Source organism: Rhopalosiphum padi, chromosome 4 (genome assembly GCF_020882245.1).
Source record: "Rhopalosiphum padi isolate XX-2018 chromosome 4, ASM2088224v1, whole genome shotgun sequence".
Classification (NCBI taxonomy): domain Eukaryota; kingdom Metazoa; phylum Arthropoda; class Insecta; order Hemiptera; family Aphididae; genus Rhopalosiphum; species Rhopalosiphum padi.
Window position 1 is genome coordinate 11,822,534 of NC_083600.1, and position 19,776 is coordinate 11,842,309.

A 19,776-nucleotide genomic window follows, 5' to 3' on the forward strand; every position below is an offset into this window, starting at 1 on the left:
ATTTTAATTAGCTCAAAAAATTTTGTATGTTTTTCCGAGTCATGCGTATCATAAAGTTCCACTAATTATAGCTAAAACTTTCTTGGCAATCTATACTTGAAAATTGAAATATATATTCAGAATTTGTCATTATCATTTAAATATACTTAGGTACTGATACTAATAATTTATAATTAATAACAACAACTATTTTTTTAATTATAAAATATAAAATAATTCAAAATGTTCAATAGTTTTATAAATATGTACTAATATGTATTAAAATAAATTAGCCACAATTTGTATTAACTTTGATAATTATTGTAATCATGTACTCATAAGTATACATTAAGAAATAATGAGCTAAACAATAAATTGATATTATTATTGTATTTGCGTAATTTTATTTCTTTAAATCTGTATGACATATAAACATGATAAAATATAGACAAATTTATATTGGTAATTAGGATACCTAATTTTATAGATTTATATCCCGAAATTATAATTGTATAGTTATTTAATAAATGTAAACCTCTTGTTTGTTTTACAATGGAAAATTGTTAAATCACATTTGCAATATACAATGAATACGAATGTAAATATATATTATAATTAACAAATGAATAATAATAATAATAATAATTGTTTATCAAGTTAAATGCAGTGGAGTGAAATATTTGCTTTTATTAATTATATTTAATTAATAAGTAATAATTATTGAGCTACCATGTAAAAAAAATATACAACCCACATTAAATGATTATTTATAAATTCTGTTTTATAACAGTACGGTGGGAATTTTTTTAACTGTATATAACGTATTGTTTAAAACGAAATGTGTACATTGTAATTTTACAATCGAGAATTAACAATAGCAACTACTTCAACATGAACGCTTTTTTTTATTTGAATAATATTGTTCAAAATATTATGTACCTATAAAATATATTATTATATACAATAAATTGAATGTGAATCGTTATAAATTGTATTTTATAATAGGTACTAATAATAAGCTAAATAAATACAATTAAAGTAGGTACAGCATAATATATTAATAAAAACCTTAAGCATAAAACACTGGACGAGAATAGCTAGAATTTTTCGATAGTTTAAGATAACGAATAAAATTAACATAAACAAAAATTAAAACAGCAAAATTATTTTATCAAAAAACAATTATTTTACTTGTAATATAGGTAATTAATTTTATTAATTGGTACCACATAATTATACAATTCAATGGGCTATAACTTGTTATGCAAGTACAATATTATATTATTGAAAGTGTATGGTTGTGGTAAATAAAACCAAATTACTTATATTATATAGTATCAATGGCAGACATATACCTAAACGAATAAACACTATTGTTATGATCGAACTATACTGCCGAAATTTCTAATTAGATTTTAATAAAATATAAATAGTTAGTAATCTTATAAGTACCTAGACGTTTAGTTAAATATAGTATTGCAACGGGCCAATTTGGTGATTTATCGAATTGATAAAAATGTTTTGCAGTTTCGCAAAAACAAAATGTATCTACATAATATTGGTCTTTTAATCATTTGAATTTTACCTCTTGTAATACAATTGTATTATATATAAAATGATATTAAACATTTGATTCTATTTTGATTGTATAAAATAAATGCATAAGTCATAAAGCCTAAGTTATATTGTTTAATATTTAACCATCGTTAAATAAAAAATGATAAGATAGTTAACTGTCTGTGATGTATATAATATTATAATAAACCACCATTATCCAAAAATCAATTCACCAGTTCATTTTAAGATTTATAATATTTTAAGTTTTAGAAATATTTTAGTGGGTAAGCCTATACAGACATTGCGCATTATTTCAATAATTCAAAAGCATTAAACAAGTGTGCGTATATATTTCATCTATAATTTATACTTCCACGTTTTTAGAGTGTACATAACGTATTTATAATGTGCCCATTATCATCGCGGCCGTATTTTCATGGACGACTCGGTCAAGTATTCTCAGGTCGATAGTCTCATATATCAATATTGACGTGCTTCAGAGGTACTCTCTTTTGTATTTGATTTCAAGTGTACGAGTCTTACGGGATATTAACATTTGAATGCAGTTATTTATTTCGCAGCAAACGGCTTACACGCAGAGATGCATTTATTACAAACGAAACGCGTATACCTACGATCACTCGTTCCGCCTACAACGCGTGCCGATTCGTTTTTTTCTTCGAGTCCGCGTGCACGTCACGCACCGACGCAAAAATATTAAAGGCGCGTAACACCAGTGCTTTGCGTGTGCCCGCAAAAAAATATTAAGCGTTGCAAAAAACGACACGTCGCCGCCGTCACACGCTCGTCGTCATATTTTTTTTTCTTATTCGTTTTAAAGTTTTCCCGACAAAATCATCTAGCTGAACTCGGGCATATACAATATATTATATTCAGTTAATGATATTAATTAATTTAGTTATTTTTTTTTTGTTTTACATTTCTTAAACCAGACGACTTAAGTCGACGACGAATTCAACAGAGTACGATAACAAATTAACGTCATACGACCATTTTACGATCACGCGAAATATATTACATTTACGACGGTATGGGCGTGAGCTAATCTTAAACGCGGCGAGGATTGCTGCAGAGTCTGCGCTTCTCAGGAAGGACATTTTTTAGCCCGCGAATGTCGAGGACCGCTCGCTTTGTGTATTACCTAAATAAACACACGCGCGTCGTACTTCCGCCTAAGACCGAAAACACGCGGCTGCCGTCACCGCGTTTTATTTATTTACTTTTTCGTTTTTATATTTTCGCCCGTCGCGGGGCGGACGAGTGTCACGTTGTCACGCGCGACACGGCGGATTCGCGGGCGCCGGCCCGTCTGCGCGGTTGCGTTCGCGTCCACGGCACGCCGCGATTCTTTAATGTAATTTACCGGCCCGGACGCGTCCCGTATAGTGCCCGCGGTACACACACACACCTAGTACGTCTGCACCGGGACAGCGCAGGTTGTCGTCACACCGGTGACCTAGAAGTGCGATCTAGCCGAATTAATCGGATCTCGTACGCGCCACCGCCGCGCGGCCGTGTCTTTTGCGCGTGCCGCATAACTCCGAGTCCGCGAACCGAGTAATAATAATAATAATTTATTATCGCCAAACCGCGCGCGCGACGAGTGTATAATTTATAACGCGAAAACGCATTATACACACGTAGTATCGTTAAAATAATATAATACGTGCGCGCCGGGTGGCGGTAATAACGCTGAAGTTCGTCTGCCCGTCGCGCGTCGTCATCAACGTGTCGCGACGACGACGAGCGACGCGCCGAGAGGACGACGTGGCCACCGGAACCAGTCCGGTGTGGGTGGGGGCAGTGATGACGATGTAGTCGCAATGATTATGGAATAGCATTGCGCACGCGGTTGGGGTGGCTTTTATCGTTCAACTACGCGGTTGGTAATCCCGCGTTTACGAATATATTTCCCGGGTAATGGCGAATTAATTACCGGTGTTTTCGGTGAAACGCGATAGATCTATAGATGCGGCGCTTGTGAACAAAAATAAAAAACAAATGTTTTACGCAATACGCCAAACCGTGAAAATAATTTTATATTTTTGACTCACTACATTAAATGTTTCGCTAAACCAAAACGATCAACATCAAGTCTATCGAGTATAATATTATAGACATTTCGGCAATTCCTCAGTCGTAGTTGTAAATATTTGATTTTTACAACATTGCCCATATTAAAATGTATATATGTATTAAAAGGTCATTGTCAGTTATACTACCTTAGCGTTGACGATATCGTCTACTAATGTCAGGATTTTATGATAATGGCTAGGCATTTGCGTTATTACCTAATTTACATAATTGGCATTAACATATATTTCATATATATATATATATAGAATATAATTATGCTGTATATTTATTAATTAATTGATAGGTAACTAAAATACGTAATATTAGGTATTTAAAAGGTTATAGAGACTTAGATATCTATTTTTTTATACTGCTGTACGATATTCAGTATTCACCAACAAAGTAGATACTTATATGTAATTAAATGTTATAAATTACTTCTAACATGGCTTTAGCAGTACCCGAATCAATATCTCCTTGCTTTGCATTTGACTGACTGGTAGGCGTATTCATACATAATATTATGCTTTAAGACCTATGAGGCTATAACTTGTCTATTTATGACTTTTAGAAAAATGTTTATATTATCTATGATTTCAATAAATTAGGTTATTGAAATTGCTTATATGCACTTATTTGTTACTACATTTTCATAAATTAATAAACACTGTATTTAACATTAAAAAAAAAAAATTAAATTGTGAAAACAGTTAAAAGGATCAGTAAGGAACAACAATTAAAAGTGTATAATATTATAAATACACTTTTATGGGTGTGGGGGTTTGGTTTCAATTAAGAAAACCCTACGATCCACACTATCTGCGCATATATAACGCCTATTATACAGCGTTGTAAATTATATTTCATTATAAATATAACATTGATGGTCTTCAGAACGTTAATAATCAACCGTTTAATATAATATATTAATATTGCGCTCATTAATTTTAGTTTTTTTTTTATTATTGTACATAGTATTTTTACGTATCGTTCCACTAAATCAGCAGAATATCATTTATTTCATTTTTTCTAAATCATAGAGTATTACGTAGATAGCAGTGTGTTTAGATACATTCTAAGATAGTATAATATTTTAATTATGTAGTTTATTGGTATTTTTAATTTGAGCATTTAAATTATATAATTATTAATATTATATTTATATGTTGTATATTATAAAGCAATTTTTTACTACGACAAATTATTTTTTCTACATTTTAAGTGTGTTTCAAATAGACCGACTAAAATCTTTAAAGTTATTGTGTGAAGTAATATAATAACAATAGTCTCATTATTGCTGTGTTATTCGTCATGATTTACATATTATATTTTATCAAAATACGAGCTTTAGAACTTTATATTTTTTTTTTTAATATTTTGTTTGTAATTATTATTAAATGTGGAAATATGACCTAAAATGTATTGTTTATGGTTTTTATAATAATTATTTACATAGAATAAGTAACATTGTCCTAGATATAATAGTTTTACCATAATAAACTATTTAATATTGCTGTATAGTTTAATGTAAATTTATACCATTTATTCGTGTTAACTGTTCATGACACAGTAAAATAATAGTCATAATATGTTAACTAATAACACCTTAATTTTGTTTTTTATAAAGTAAAAGTTCTGAAATAGTTTTCATCGAACTATAAACATTTATTTGATTTAATGCTAAATCATTATAAATAGAATCATTTATCAAAAGTTAATTCCTACAAACTACAAAGATCATAATTTATTTTTTTTGCGAATACCTACTCGTTATTTACAACCAATACACAGTATATTGCAGTTCAATGAATCAAGACCCTCAATCATAAATCATCACTGTTGATTTTCTTCGTTCAGGTGTAAAAATAACCAGTAGTAAGAGGGATTTATCATCATTATTTTAAACCTTTTATAAATCTTTGGGTTATCGCTAAACAATGTACATATTATCGTGTAATTGAATTATAATATCTTGCGTAATGTAGCTAGATGAGAATGTTTGTTTCATTGACAATTTATTAATTATTAATGATCACCGATACAAGTAAATCATTGTAATAGAAGTTTTGGTATTCATATTTCATTCTTATTGATTGGGAATTAAAATTTATGGGAGTAAATCCCAGATACCTTTATAACCATTAAAGCTACAATGTCAAAGTTTGAAAATGCTAAAACTTAATACTTAATATACTATCAACATTTAGATATATACTAAATTATAGTAAATTGTAGTTTATGAGTCTATGATAGTAATATATCATAATATATTTAACATATATTATAAAAAAAATTATTATTTATAATATTTAACTGACTGACTGACAGTACATATGAGTTGATTTATGACAAATTACTGCCACGGGATAGAAACTAGCAAGAATTACGGTATTGTTTGTAGTCCACTATAAACCCACCCTGAGAGACCGTAAATACTAATTTATGATATAACCTTAATTACATCGGTTTATGTGAAAATGTATAATAATACTTCAATGCCGCAGAGAAAAGAAGTTTGTTTTCCATTTATTTACCTAAACTGTAATAAAACAAAAGTAAAACGAGTATGTTTAGTCGATGTATTTAAGAATGCATAATAGAGAGCTTTATTTTAGCAATGTATAACATAAATTTGTGAATTTGAGGAATTTTGAAATGTTGCCATTTACGTATGTTTCAAAACATTAAATTCTAGAACATATTAGGTACTATGAACAAAAGTGAAATATATGTTCAAGATATGAACAAAAGATAGTTATTATATTATTATACACCACCGTCGCCATTAAAATTATGAAACTAACGGAGTCCAAGAAGTTTATCGATATTTTTTATATTGTAACAAAAATAACAATATTCGTATCAGAACCAAATTATTGATCTAATTTATTAATATTAAAACTATTTAAAATAACATACATATGAATCGTTTCTAACTAAAAACTAAAACCAATATTATTTTTAATGAAATACAGATAAAATGAAGTGATCAATACCTCAAGATTGTGGTGAAATATGTAGGTAATTTATAAGTTTATTTATTTATTTAATATGATTCCAAAATTGTATTAAGACTGAAATCAAATTATTTATTTATTATCTATTGACATTAAAAATATGTTTACTTCTAATCACTTACATTGTCTAAATGTATACAATGTCTAATGACTGAAACAAAAAAAAGTAATTGTATGTAATTGTTAGTTTTAAAATAAGCATTTGAGTTTCATAGTAATTGTTTTATAATACATTTAAGTAATTATACTTGCTAATAATCATTTAAGCAAATATCGATTTTGTAAAAAAAACTGTTATGCAAGTCTATATTGTACACTATACGTTAGTAAAAACCGTGTATAATTTTAAAACAGCTAGTAATTAGTACTCAAGTAACAAGGTACCTATCTGTCCACACAGTAATGAACATAATAGCAGACTCCCGACTGTGTTTTTTTTTCCAATGTGTGCGCCACATCTACAGTTCTTAAAAACACACAAAGGTATTTCATAAAAAAAATATAAGTCAACTTCAAGTCACTATATAGAATGAAGTAAAATACTCAAAGGACATTCTAAGTAAAAGGTTTAAAAGCATAGTTGGTAAATGATAGTTTATGTTTGCGCGACCATAATATAATATCACCCAATAAGAATAGACGTGGTGAAGAAATTTATATAAAGTGATGTGCGCATAGCAAAACACTGTAATGATACGTCCTATTACCTATCTCTGTTAAAATATAGGTCTACAAGAATTTATACTTTTATCTTTACATAATATAGAATGTCTGGTAATGCAAACGTATAATACATTTAAGTTATTTATGTTGTATATTATATACGGTACTTATTTAAATTTATATTGTATACAAAAATGTATAGGTCTTTTGTTAGAAAATATGTAATGTATAATAATTAATGATAAATTATAATAACTTTACGGATTTTTACTAATACATTTTTAAGCGGATTTATTGTGAATTAAAACTAAAACGATGCAGTAATTGTAAATGCCATAACGATAGCAACAAAATATTACCTATACCTAGTTACATTTAATCAACATAACCTAATGCTTACGTTTTTTTCTGTTTGAACTAAAGACCTTGAGGGATGGGGAGGTGCATTCGCATCATTATTTTTTTTTGTCTAATACTTAACCCAAACTAATCACTTAAGATTGTGTGTGCTCTTAATAAGAATAATTAATGATATTTTTTTATCATTATACATCCTACGATTAATTTTGTAAACATTTTTCAAAACTTTTATAATTTTCGTTTATAATTTTATCAGTTGAATGAAATATCAACATAATTTAACAATGAATAACGGTGTTAATTGGTTTGTTTTAATTCAAATAAATTATTATCGGGACTTAAACGTCCACGTATATTATGGATTTTCCTATACACAATGATTTTTCTCAAAATACGATATAACCTATTTATAGTTTAATACTAAAAACCTATTTATACTGTTTTACAGGCGCGGATCTAGGAAATTTTAACAGGGGTGCTCGAAAAAAAAAATGTAACACCTTTCTGATTTCTATTTAATTTATTAGAGCTAACTTTTTTTCAAATATCAGTATTTATTAAATATTAACTTATAAATAACATTAATTTCTTATAAATATAAATAAAATAATAATATAAAAATTGATGGTAAACGGCAATCTAATAATAATAATTATCGAATATCGACACTAGCGGAAAAAACCGATATTATTATTTTTATTATTAAAAAAAAAAAATGTATAATTTAATTTACAATATAACTTTATTTTGTTGGTGCCTTAGACGACAGAGGGTGCTCAATCACCCAGAGCCCCCCCCCCTGAATCCGCGCAGGCTGTTTTACGGTAAGGCGGCATTGACTCAAAAGTTAATAACAATAATACAATATTTATAGTATAAATATATATTATTATGATAATTAAAAATATCAATAATATAATAAATGCGATATAATCGGGAAAAACCCACCGTAATAACAATAATAAGTTAAATTACTATAATAGTAATATCAATAATCATAAATAACATGAAATAAACTTAGTGATGTGTGTTGACGACCATTTCCGCTCAGAACTGTTTTTTTGTATACAATGATATATCTATGAATTCAAATTTAACACATCATCCATTACAAAGCTCCACTCGACACTAAATTACTGTACAACAGTGTATTCTCTTATTTCCTCTTTTTTTTTATTGTTAGAGACAATAAAATATCTTCCATGCAGATATAATGTGGATTGTGTATATTTATGTAATTATTATGTTTAACAAATTCTCAGTTAAATATTCAATTTTCATAGATTTAACATACGATTTTTTTTTTTTTTTTAAACAATGATAAGTATACATAATATTATACGAAGTTGTTCAAATATAAGTTGAAAAACTGATGAAATCGAAACTTTCTAAATGTCTTAAATTTGTAAAATTAGATAGGTACTCCATTATAACTTATAGTTTAAGTAATAATATTATCTTATTCTAAAACAAAGAAAGACACTTTAAATAAGCAAGCTATTATTGATATTTAAAAATAGAAATAAAATATACTCCTAAATATTATTATTACAATTATACTTGTTAATAATAATGGAATGCAGTATTTAATGTACAATAATATTCTGAATAATCTGTAAAATAACGTGAAATGTTTTTTTTATTTTTAGAAAAACGGCAAGTGTTATATCACTTTATATTAATGAAAAATTCATTGAAATCGTTCAAGCATGCATTAAAATTATTTTATAATAAGATTTTAATGCCAAGTGTGCATATAATATGACTTCGTGCATATGTCATGATTACGCGATAAGTTTAAAATGTATAAAACTGTTTAGTTTAAGTACCTACTAAAAAAAACGTAGAATCTTTAAGGGTTAAAGTAACGAGGATTTTAAAAAGTTTTCGCTCTTGAAAACGCATATTATCACAGTTCAGAAAATTTCAATAGGCACGCCTGGTGAACTCTATAAAAATAAAACGTTTCAAAGTAAAAATTTTTAAATTGTGAATTTGAAAAATCTGATCTTACTACATTGGTTCTAAATTATATATTTGGTTATTCGTAAAAATGTATTTCTTAAATTCGTGAATGAATGATATTAATGTGTTTTGTAACTGGAGTATTTCAAAAATACAATCAATTAGAAACATTTAATTTCTAATTACATGTGTCGTGTGTAGTTATTGAAATTTAATAATATTTATGAAGTTTTCATTTAAGTCTGGTTATTCACAGATAAAGATAGATATTCATAAATACAAAAGTATTAAGTAAAAATTAATACGAAAAATAATAGGTAAAAACTAAATGTAAATATCTATTTATGGTAAAAAATAAAATACATTATCTAGGTTAATAGTTAATAATATTAATTCATTTTAATACAATACAATAATACGTGTTAGAGTAATAGCTTCATAGTTTTTTTTTTTTTTTTTATCGAATTTCTTATGCATTATAACCACACAAGTTCAATACTTTAATAGGTCTATACCAAAAAATGTATCAATATATTATTGAATTATTAAATGTGATATATACTTATAGTGTAGCAAAACATATTGTGAGTACAATTTTTTTTTTTTTAATTTGATAATTCCATCTTGTGTTAAGTTTCCTAAATTTTAAACACAGAGATGCCACAAAGGGTTGCAATCGCTAAACACTAAACAGTGAATAAAGAAGAAATAGAAACTTATCTAGGACTGTGCATTATAAAATATTTAAATAAAAATGTATAATTCTTGTAAAAAATACAATTTAGAAAAATTCCAAGTATACACATTTTTAATTAAGTTTTGTTAGAATCTAGCTTTGATTAAAGTATAATTATTATCTCAGCAGTTGAATAGTTTGTGCCAAAGCGAGAAATAGGAGACGAATGACGAACATCGGATTTCTGTATCATATTATATTCACATCATTAAATTCAAATTTAAATTTTATTGAAAATATTTTATGTGTTTTTACTTCTTGATAAATATTTAATGGAAATTATGTTTTACTATAATTTAATTTAAGGCATAATAATAAAATGTTATAAATATTTTCACAAGTTTTAATTATATTCATCAAAATTAATCAAAAATCAAAAATACGTATTTTTTGTAATATAAGTGAAATAATATTATATTATAGTTTACTATGCTGAATTAATATAATAATAAACTATAGTCAAGGATTTTGTGTTTTTTTAAGTAAGTAGTATTTTTTTATCACTTATATAGGTATTTTTTAAATAGTATATAACATTTTAATGATACTTACAAAACTGCCGATTGGCCTTTATATAATAAAATAAAAATAATACTTTAATATTACAAAATCTAAGCACGATATTATCATACATGAATAATATTATATATTATGCATTTAACATTAAGTTGGTGACTCAACACTAAAACTTATTATCTTTTGGCTGGGATACGGATGGGTTGTTTATTAGTTCTTAGTTGACTGGTTAGTGAATTATTTTCAACAGACTATGTTACAAAATGAGTTATAATATAATATTTATCAAGAATTCATTATTCATATCTTGGATAACTTATTATTTTAAAAGTCATAGGACACAATAATTCATTCATGCATTACATATTTATATGTATAATAGTACTTATTATAAGTACAATTATTTTAACACAATAAATATTGAAAACTAATTTTACATATACGATTTCATTCCATAGATTATGATTTGGTATTGTCATCAAATAACTACTATTAGTCATATTAAAAAAAATATATTTATCTATTTTAACCCTATAATAAAGTAATATAAAATATAAGAACCTATGCAATACTATTATTATATAAATGTCTATAAAATCTGTATAAAATGAACATTATTTAAACATCAACATATTATTAAGAAATATTTCTCATCAAGTAAAATATTCTATCCATAAATATATTTTACATAAATTAATTTATGACATAAGATTATATAATATATTGTGATAATTTACGTTTCAAATTAAAATCTTAAGACAAATGTTACTGTTCTTTAATTGTCTGCTTAAAATGATGAATAAAAAATAGTGTAATAACAGATTCTAATTGGAGTAATGTATGTATTGGTTTAAAAATTATAATTTATTATTTTCTTAAAAAACTTTTTTTTATGTATCTCACGGGAAAATAAAAATTGAAAAAAAAAACAAAAAATATTAACGCAATACCAGTTGTCAACAAGACGACAAAATCAATTGCTCTCATTTGGTTGAAATAATTCAAAAATTAATAACTATATAAAATACCGAATATTAAATATTATATAACTTTATATTAGTATTTTATATACATGATAGAATTTTCAAAATATATTGTATTTTAAGTTATATTGATATTTTATGTTTTTAGCTTTTGAACAAAAATTTCGATTCATGTTGATTGAATTCTTTTTCTAAGTAAAAAGCTTGACATTTTGATACAATATTCTTCATAAGTGGTTCTTTTAGAAATATTAAAAAATAACATAAATATAAACTCATAATTTGTTTATAAGAGTTTGAAGTGAGTTTTAATTTCAACGAAATTGAATAGGTATTTAAATGGGACATAACAACTTTTCTTATAAGAATAATTTTGTTATTCTTGTTATTAAAAAAAAATATATTAATCCCAATTACTCCAAACATTATTGACTTATAAACAAATAACAATCATGTATCATTTTATAGTATAAATAACACATTACCTATTGTAAATTTTATAATAATGTTTTTTTGTTCATAATAAAATTCGAGTATTAATCAGAGCGTGGAGAATGGCAATTTTTGTGTGTTTTTAAAAGTGTTTTTAAGTTTTTAAATTTAGCGTTATTTACAAGTCTTATGTCAAATAAAAAGAAAAATAATTTTCCTCGAATAATAATTTATGAATAATGTAGAACACTTGTGTAACTATAGGGTCTATGTTTATAAAGTTCTGAAGTAATTGAAGTATAACTATAGAATGGCGTCAGTTTCGTGAATCTATTTTTAAAAGCTTTACACTATGTAAAAACAGTGTGAAACATAGAATTGTCATCATAATTTATTAAATAGTAAGTAATTTCTGCTGATTCTTGAAAAACACAATTGCAATAAATTGAAGTAAATGTTAAAATATATCTACAAATTCAATAAATTCTTTAGTTAAATATTATAAACTATATAGGTATATTTATACTAGTATCCAAACTTATCTAGATAAAAACTACATATTTTATCTAGATAACTATTATGCCAATTATTTAATGTTGAATTCAGATATAAAATTCTTATATTCAATTGAATTTAAATTAATCTTGGTAAAGTATTCATTCATTAATATTTTTTTAAGTGATTTACCAGAAGATTTTACTTAATAAATACACGCATACTCATTTCGAATACCTACTTATTGAGATATAATATATAAATTAATATTAATATATCTATTAAAATAATATAAAAACACCAAACAAAAAAATGGTACTTTATAATATCATTTAGATCAATGTAAGATTATAATATATGTATCTTATCTAGATAATAACATTTTATTTATCGATTTTAAACACTATTTTCTTAAAATTGTATAGATGTATAAGTTATTCAAGGTGTATTATTTGATTAGTAACTATGGTTGGTGAATTATATCGAAAATAATTTAATCCATTTGATACTTTCTCATTTAGTGATCTTAGAAAAAAAATAGAATAATTATTGTTTGTTGTCTTTTTTTAAATATCGATTTGTTAATTTGTTTTCTATTAAAAATAATATATTTTTTTGGTAATATGGATTCCACAATAATATGTATCAGATACACTGAGTTAACAAGATTAATAAAACGAGATAGTACAACTACATTCATGGTTATTGATCAGATTTAAAATGCTGATAAATAATTTTTGTTTTGTTAGATGTATTTGTGTATAAAATATTTTAAGTTTGATAAATTTCGAACAAGTATTTTGAAGTTTAAAATAAGGAACAACTTTCGATTCTCGATAAATCACTTACTTTTTTAACTAAATTTTTTTATAGTGTATGTTATTCACCAGAGTGATGTTAGTATGTTACATACAAAAAGTTATGAAATTCGCCAAAGCAAATTCATATTGAAGGCTCATACTTGGTTATAAGCTTACAAAAATACAATTTTTCTCTATGACAATAAAAACAATGAATACAACGACGAATCAAAAAGTAGTCATAACGTTCTACTATTGTTTGGAGTATCTCCAAACTTTAATAAAATGGAAATGTATGTTTATATTTACAATACTTTATTTCGACGGTATACTACTTATATATCTAGTAAATGTATTATTTGTTTTACCATTATTAGGTATTTTTAGTTTTCAGATTAAAATAATAGTAGGTACACACTACACTCGAGTAAATTTTAGTTTTAATTTACGTATTTAGGGAACTGCACCTGCAGCTTGTAGTTATACACATTCTAGTAAAGCCTTACCCAACTTACTAGCATGCTTTTGTATTCAATTTTATTGTATATTCAAGTATAAGTAAATAAATAAAATAATATATTTTACAAATATTATAATTATTACATGGAAAAAGAAATTAAAATAATTGGTTTTTTGAATTTTCATGATTAGTGAATTATCATTTATAGATATTATAATATTTTACATTGGTTAGGTAAATAGCATGAAGTTAAATTTGTTATTAAGAATTATTAACAATATTTTAGTCAGTATATCTGTTGTGATTGATTATTTCACATATTTTAATAGGATAATATATAGCTATCATTTATAAAAGCTAACCAATAAATATTAAAAATCAAAAAGTTTAATTCATATAATAAATACGAATAATACGATACCATTATTAAGTCGTTTTCGACATCACTGCACGGTATGTGAAATTCACCCTTAACCATACAATCTGAAACAAAAATAGTCACTTGAAAATAAAAAAATTAAAAATTCACGCATTTATTCTAGGTTAAAAATTATTTGTTTTAGACAATTTATCCCAATGTCATCATATATTCGTTGAATAACACCAAAATGGTATATAAAATATACTTTAATTTATACTTATAAATACCTAAGTCTTTAATAATCATTTTTCCTACATCGATATTATGCTTATATTATATAAATATATATCTTTGAAGACAAGCGATCATCTTTCTGAGATTCGTTAATTGCTTTTCAACTTTTTATTGTTTCAGTAACACTGGTTAACTCTATATAGTTAAATCTGACGAAAAAGTTAGATGAAAAGTCGAAAAATGTAATCACAAAACCTCAACACACTTCTATCTAATAATGTGGTACAGTGACCGGCGGCGATCCAACTTTATTCACCCGAAACGGTCGACATGGGATGCATAGTGGCATGGACATATAACACGTGGCAACAAAGGGTCAAATATATATCAACCGGAAGTAGAAATCCGTTTGAAGTATATGCTGAACATTTTCAGAGACTACATTTTATAATATGCAACCGGAAAATAACTGTTTAATAGAAAACGGGCGTTTAATATAGTGGTATAGGTGTGCAGATTTTTTTTTTAATTTCCGTGTCACGAAAGTTCACTCAAACATTTAAATTAGTCAAATATTGGTCATCTATACATATTACATATAACTTATCTCTTAATTTTTGTTTTTATCGTATTTATAAATTTACGTCAAAAGAAAATAGTTACAACGTAAAAAATATCAATATACAAATTTATTTGAGACGTTATATAATTTACCAATACTAGTGTTTGTAATAACTAGTTATTTAAACTTTTTGATTTTAAATACTTTTTTTGAAAAATTGTATAATAATTAAATAACTAACATCGAAATCTATTGCAATTTAAATTTATAATTTAAATTTTGAAAAGCCCTATTTTCTCTGATCATAATTTATGTTTATCAATAACACGTAAATGTCTCGTATATAGCTGGATGATTTTAAACAATAAATTATATTCACATTGTGTCTCCACAAACGAATGATTCAAGTCAAATTACTAGACATAGACAGTTGTTTATTATTGCTACATTTATGTCAATTATTCCAGCTTGATCCTGATGCTGTGCCAGCTACCAAGGTTGACGTTATCGATGCGATTTCCACTCAAACGTCAAATTTACGACTATTAGTGGAACCATGACAATTGACCAGTGGGCCTAATATCAATTGTCATATTATCGTATTATCAATTCCATAACTGAGTCTTTTTGTAAATTATATAAAAAATATTAAAAATAAAAACAAAAAACAAAACAAAACGTAAATGTCAAATATTATTCAATCGAATAACAAAATAATTTATAATATAAGCTTATTAGAATAGAATGACTTATGATAGATATGTATATGTATAGGTACTATATTTTGTTTGAAATATAAAATAAACCAATTTTACTGAGAGTTTTGTAGGAAAAGATTTAGCAATAATTAAATATCATCATGAAACCAAATAATACATAAAACAAGAAAAAGTTTTGTAGTCTAGACACGAAGCAAATTAAGGATTTGACACAACAAAATTAAATAATGAAAAAAAACTTTTTTTCATTTATTTCATTATTTGTATTAATATAACCTTTAACTTGTATATTATTTTTTTTCAAAAGAATTGAAATACGTGAAAAGATAGAATCAAAAATTCTAAGTTATCATAATATATAATCATGTATTGTGACCTGAGGGCTTAGCGGGATTTACTTTTAAACAACTATACACGGTAGTATCGAAAAATATAATAACATTTTATTGTGGAAAGAAGTATAAAATAGAGAAAGTGGCCATGAAGGGTAAAGTTATATGTTTTATTTTAGGGTACTCCCGGCCAGTTGGCAAAAAAATGGAGCAAAAAAATATAACGGTTTCCGATCACATAGAGTCAAATAGCCTCTGGGGACCTACAACTGTGGAGAATGATTAAATTTCAGCAAATTATATTTGTCTGGCTTTGGAAAGATATAGAATTATACCACCTACTGACTATAAGATCAGTGCACAAGTGCATACATATGTAAATAAATAATATAATATGTTTTCAACCCCATTCATCTCGATCAATACTCCCTTTCATTGTCATAAAATTACGTTGAATAAAAAATTCTTTCATTTTAGTTTATTAATATATTTAAAAAAATATCAATATTTTAGTCTAAATAGAAACAAATTTTCTATAACATTTATTTTGAATTTAAATACCTGTTATCTAATATTATAATAATACATCTAAAATAACAATTTTTGAGTTTGAATTATACAAAGTACAAGCAAAATTACTAAAATAGTGATATAAATATCGAAGTCATCAGTATCTATTTTCTTTATATATTATTGTTATTTTTTAGCCTAAACCTAAAAAAGCGTTAATCCATTTTATGAATAAATCTATTATCGATGCATTAATTTAAACATTATGGGTTTGATTTTATACCCAAGGTGCTATTATTTATCATAAATATAACTTACAATCAACATAGGTATTAATAGGAATTTTATTTAGGTGACAGAATAATATACATAATATATTGCAGTTAAACAGATGATAATATTTTATAAGTTTTAACTTTGTTAAAATTATGATTTATAATTTTATACAACAGAGATTAAAATAACTTTTTTAGTAATATTTCGAAATTCATAAAAATGATTTGTAATGCTATAATAACTGATATAATAACCAAAATAAATAAGTGAACTTATTGAACCATGTAATTTCCGGTAATATATCTTCGATTTTTTTTCAAATTACTTTATTCGTTTAAAAATTGATAATAAATTTAGCTCTAAATATAATTTTGGACAGCTTATATTTTAGTGAACACCTTAATATTTGGTTGGAATCGTATCAAGTTCGTTTAATGATTTATTATACTATTTTACTCTTTAAAATTGTATACCATGTGTTACAAAAGTAATTTGTCATCAGTATTTGTTTTTCATTATTATTATGTAGTATACATATACCATATTGCGTTATATATTATTTTCCAATTTTGAGATAAAACAAAACGTTGATTAAAACTCACGTGTGTTTTATATATAAAACCGGAGACAAGTAGAACTATAACAGTGTGGTTGATATGTATTACTTATTAATTTTCGATAAAAGTAAATTATTATCGATAGAGTAGTTGTTACAAACAAAATAGGTATTTATTATTTACTTAATTAGTTTAATTTATATTATGAATACTAATAAAATACAATATTATAAATTATATATTTCAATAAAAAAAAATCAAACAGCTTACTAGCGAGTGACCTAAAGGCTAAAATTAATCTCAATTTGTGATAACAGTTATTGTGTTTTTATTTTTTAGTTTATAATATAATTTATTAAAATAATATTTCGTAAAAGAATAATTATATCATTATTTAGATTAAAATGGAATGCATACTACCCAGATAAAATATGATAAAATAGTCATGTGAAAATTTCTGGGTAAAACGAATGATAATATTAGTAGTTGTCACTCCGTTACGTTAAATTATGTTTATCGTGAGAATATGATTTTTTTTCTTCAAAATGTTGTATATCTATTTGTGAATACATATTTTAATGAGACTTAAAATCATAATAACTTTGTAAATAGTGTCATAAAATAATTTGGTAGGAAAGGGTGGGTAGATAATAAAAGATCAAAATTATTTATAAAAATATAGGTCTTCATTTTAAATATTATGTTATATTTTATATAATATTATAAGTTAAATAAAAAAAAATGTACAAGCAAAAAAATATATTATTTAGTGTTTGATACCACGGTAAATGGATGTAAATTACAATAGTATAAGTAATAATTAAAACCAGTATTATGTACACGAATTTTTCTGTTAGTTATTGTAATACATTTTTTTTAAATCTAAAAATGCTTAAAATTATTGGTTTTTAGAGTATTTTGAATTCCATATCACTGTACGTGCTTTAGAACACGCACAATACAGCACGTGAGTATGATGGAAATCTGGTCTCATTATTCAACGTCTCCGAAGCTCATCATCTGACATGATTCAATCTGTTGGGAAACTAGGCATTCAAGATACTATAGTGAACATGACCATACTAATACTAAGTGACAAATGCTTGTGAACTTGTCAGTACAGCTTCAGATAGTTCTGATATTAAATTCATTACAAATTGACTAATAACAACATATATAGTATAACTTTATATATTATAATATATTCTAAACACTTTATCGGATAATTAATTGTATCTATATATATATTTAAATTGGTCATTTGCAATAATAAGACTACTAAAAAAAAATTATTCAAGCAACCGCATACACAAAAATATCATTATTTTTAACCAATTAAAATTTGATTATGTATTATTTTATTTTATTTTTTTCAAAACAGTTTATTTTATTTACATTACATTATTGTATATTGGTCGAAATGTAAAGCTAACAATAAAATTGAAAAAGAAAAAATCAACCACGTACATAAATAATAATTTAATTTTTAAAAATAATACATCCCATCGATACAAAAAAAAAAGTGCTTTATTAAAAGTTTGTTTTTTCTATTTGGAAATATATAAATTCTCATGAGCAATGCTTATAGAATATTCAGTTATTTTTTGAATAAACACCACAAGGACAAACAAATAACAAAAATGAGTTTTCATGATATCAATACAAATGTTTCAAAAGCAAGTGTGATTATAACCTTGAGAAAAACTTAAATGTATGTATATTTGTATATTAACATTTACAGTTACATTAATACTAAAATTACTAAATGAACTATAATCTTAAATCAAATTGTAAATAATTGATGTTGTTCATCAAACGAAAGTTTGAAATTGTGTAGAACTACATATTCAAGTAAATAAAACTATTTTACTGCATGGCTATTAAAATCAAAAAGAAAAAGAAATATATTTCCTTCTTCGTTCTGGAAAATCTAAATGCACATAAAACTTATTAAACTCTTTCAATTTTAAAGTCCTTAAAGAATTTAGTAGGTACCACTTATTATTTTTAAATCGGTATTTATATTTTGAACACGTAGTTTTATGTATTGCTTTTATGAAAACTTTGATAAAAAAAAAAAATTAGGTAATATAATTCAAAATGAATTTATAAAAATGTATATAATGGTTTATTAATTTATCTTTTTATTTATAATGTTCATTTAA

At 25.2% G+C, this 19,776-nt stretch overlaps 1 protein-coding gene across 1 annotated transcript in view; it reads right to left on the reverse strand.

The window, feature by feature from the left end:
- The window catches only part of LOC132929322 (5-hydroxytryptamine receptor), a 186,244-nt gene that overhangs the window by 123,413 nt on the left and 43,055 nt on the right, over positions 1-19,776 (reverse strand). The window contains exon 2 of the mRNA XM_060994598.1: positions 14,482-14,543. The gene's annotated coding sequence lies outside the window, so the exon portion shown is untranslated. The remainder of the gene's footprint in view (positions 1-14,481; positions 14,544-19,776) is intronic.